This window comes from Schistocerca americana, chromosome 5, assembly GCF_021461395.2.
Source record: "Schistocerca americana isolate TAMUIC-IGC-003095 chromosome 5, iqSchAmer2.1, whole genome shotgun sequence".
In the NCBI taxonomy this organism is placed as follows: Eukaryota; Metazoa; Arthropoda; class Insecta; order Orthoptera; family Acrididae; genus Schistocerca; species Schistocerca americana.
In genome coordinates this window covers 92,183,736-92,187,157 of record NC_060123.1, presented here as the reverse complement: position 1 = coordinate 92,187,157, position 3,422 = coordinate 92,183,736, and the positions used below count along the sequence as shown (strand labels likewise).

The window sequence follows — 3,422 nt, the reverse complement described above, 5'->3', positions numbered from 1 at the left end:
TTTCTTTTCGTTTCTAGTTATAGAAGCAAAGAATTAATTTTTTTCTGAGCAATGAAGAACGCGTAGGTGGTTGCCGCAATACTGTTTCTAAAAGGCAAAGAAAACGTATGTTTCCACTGTATTGTAGGAAATCTGATTTCTTTCAACTTCGAAGAACTACCTGGCCCTTCAAACAAGTTGTTTCTCATAACAAAAAATTTATGCAATTCTTCTGTAAATATGTCTTCCATCATGAATGTTCCAGCTCATTTATCGTCGATCATATTTGGTAACGTGAACGCCGTACATATCAGTCTATAATTTTTCTACACGGGAACATACATTGCAAACTGAATATGAGCTTTATTTTTAAATATGGACTTTTCACTACAAATTGTTGAGTTCAACGCCTCTTGACATATCTACTGTTCCTTCTGAAACATCGAATGTTATTAAGCGAAGGGACGTAATTCTCTAGCTGCTGCAGACGTAGTATAGAGCGGTGTAACTGTCAGCGCACAGCGCATAAAATTCTTTGTGGGATCCTTAACTGAATTTAAGAGTATGTTTACGAGACCCGGGGCCGTCAACTCTTTGATAGCTGGTGGAGTTTCCCAGTCGGGCCCAATAAAAAATGTTCCCCAGGCAACATGATGAACATTTCAGTATCCAGCCACCACACAGAACATAAAACAGACCGTCACTTTATTATCTGTCGCGAAACGCTTCTCTAACGGTGAAAGGTATGACAAAATGGGAATCAAATTGTCCACGGTAAGAAACCTGGTTGTATTCATCGTGGTATATTTTTTATACTTTTATCGCTTGTGTTACTACTGATATCAAAGAGTTTATAAATGTTATGCCATGACTGTTTTAATCTCTGAATTTGGCTAACATACGCGACATACGCGTTTTCTGGATGATATTTGTCAAAGCATGAATATCAAGAGCTCTAATGGAAAAACAGTATTAAGCAAAGAAGGGGAATCTGAAAAGTAGAGGGAACATACAAGGACAAAGAGCTTAAAGGGAATGTTACAGAAACCGAAGAGGGAGTAGATGAAGATGAGATGGGTAATATGATACTGCGACAAGAATTCAGCAGAACACTGGAAGTCCTAAACCGTCACAAGGCTGGTGGAGTAAGATAAAATTTTTCTGTCTAGCTAGAAAGCTGTATGAGACAAAGGAAATACCCTTATATTTCAAAATCAATGTAATAATTCCAGTTCCAAAGTAGATGTCGACATGTGCGAATATTACTGAACTATCAGTTTAATAGGCCATGGTTGTAAAATATTGGAACGACTAATTTACAGAAGAGTTGAAAAACTGGTGTAAGCCTATCTCAGGGAAGATCTGTTTGGGTTCCGCAGAAATGTTGGGACATGCAGACAATACAGACCCTACAGCTTATCTTAGAAGGTAGGTTAAAGATAGGCAGACCCATGTCTACAGCATTTGTAGAGTTAGAGAACGCTTTTGACAATGTTAGGGGAATTCATTCTTTCGAATTCTGAAGGTAGCTGGGGTAAAATATAGGGAGTGAAAGGTTATACACAACATGTACAGAAACCAGACGACAGTTGTAGGAGTCGAAGGGCATGATATGGGAGCTGTGGTTGAGAAGAGTGTGATCTAGGCCTGCAGCCCCCCCCCCCCCCCCCCCCCATGTTATTCAATATGCACCTATAACAGCAAGTTCAGGGACAAGAAATAAAAGCATTGAGATTTGCAAACTAAGTTGTCTTTCACTGAGAGACATCAAAGGTATATACATGACGGTAGTGTCTGTTCCCGATAGAACAGTTACCGTGGATGACAAAGCAGCTTTGCTAGAAATGAAATGATATTTAAATGGACACCCTAGCTGCAAGCAGGCGTTGATGAACTTCATTGGGGACATGTTGAAAATGTGTGCCCCTACCGGGACTCGAACCCAGGATCTCCTGCTTACATGGCAGACGCTCTATCCATCTGAGCCATCGCTGGCACAGAGGATAGTGCGTCTGCAGGGACTTATCCCTTGCACGCTCCCCGTGTGATCCACATTCCCAACATGTCCACACCACTACATTCGTAGTGCGCCTAACAGATGTTTGCCCATCATACTCATTATTCGTGGCAGATTAATCTACCAAGTTCCGTACGAGTTCGGGCATAGCGTGTGCGTTCGCACAAGAAGGTCAATAGCCGGGAAGCCATATTTTAACTATATATATGACGGTAGTGTCTGTTCCCGATAGAACAGTTACCGTGGATGTAGTGGTGTGGACATGTTGGGAATGTGGATCACACGGGGAGCGTGCAAGGGATAAGTCCCTGCAGACGCACTATCCTCTGTGCCCGCGATGGCTCAGATGGATAGAGCGTCTGCCATGTAAGCAGGAGATCCCGGGTTCGAGTCCTGGTCGGGGCACACATTTTCAACATGTCCCCAATGAAGTGCATCAACGCCTGCTTGCCGCTAGGGTGTCCATTTAATTATCATTTCAAGACAGCAAAGGACTTGGAAGAGAACTTGAATGGAATGGACAATATCCTGTAAGGAGGGTGTAAGTTCAACATCAACAAAAGTAATGCAAGGGTAATGAAATGTATCAGAATTAAATCAGACAATATTGAGATAATTAGATCAGGAAACGAGATACCAAAGTTACTATATGAGAGTTGTTATTTGGGCAGCAAAGTAACTGACGAAGGCCGAAGTAGAGAGGAAACAAAATGTAGACTGTAAATGGCGTGAAAAACGTTTCTGAAGAACAGAAGTTTGTTAATATAGAATACGAATTTAAGTTTAGGAAGTCTTTTTCTGAAGGCATTTGTCTGGAGCGTGCACAAAGGTGAAATATGAACGACAAGGAATTCAGACAGGAAGAGAACAGATGCTTTCGAAAGATGCTGTTACAGAAGAATGTTGAAGATTAACTATGTAGATCGTGTAACTAATGACAAAGTACCCAGCAGAATTAGCGATAAAAGTAATTTATGACATAATTTGACGAAAAGATGGTATCTGTTAATAAGACACTTTTGAGGCATAAAGGAATAATGAATTTAGTATTGGACGAAAGTGCGGAAATTAAAAATTGTAGAGGGAGGCCAAGAGACGAATACAGCAATCAAATTGAAACGGATGTAGTTTTCATTAGTTAGTAGGAAATGAAGACGCATCGACAGTTGAAGAAATAAAACTTCAGTCTGAAGACCACAACAAGAAAAAGAACATTTGCTCGTAAACGCAGCAAGACCGGAAGTGACATTTCTTCCGTTACCCACACTAAGCATCTCAGGTAATACGCACTAAAAGGGAAATTTTGTACAAGCACTGTACGGCTTGGATTATAATGGGTGCTAAATTAACGCTGTGTACAGCACTCCCTCCTCCGGTGCCGTTATAGTTAATGAAGTTGATGGACCTTTTACAATGTTCCATTCCA

The 3,422-nt window shown here is 40.9% G+C and overlaps 1 non-coding gene across 1 annotated transcript; it reads left to right on the top strand.

Moving 5' to 3' along the window:
- Positions 1-2,326: 2,326 nt before the first annotated feature.
- Trnat-ugu lies at positions 2,327-2,401 on the top strand. Its single transcript has one exon. It is a non-coding gene; the product is annotated as a tRNA-Thr (tRNA).
- Positions 2,402-3,422: the final 1,021 nt, after the last annotated feature.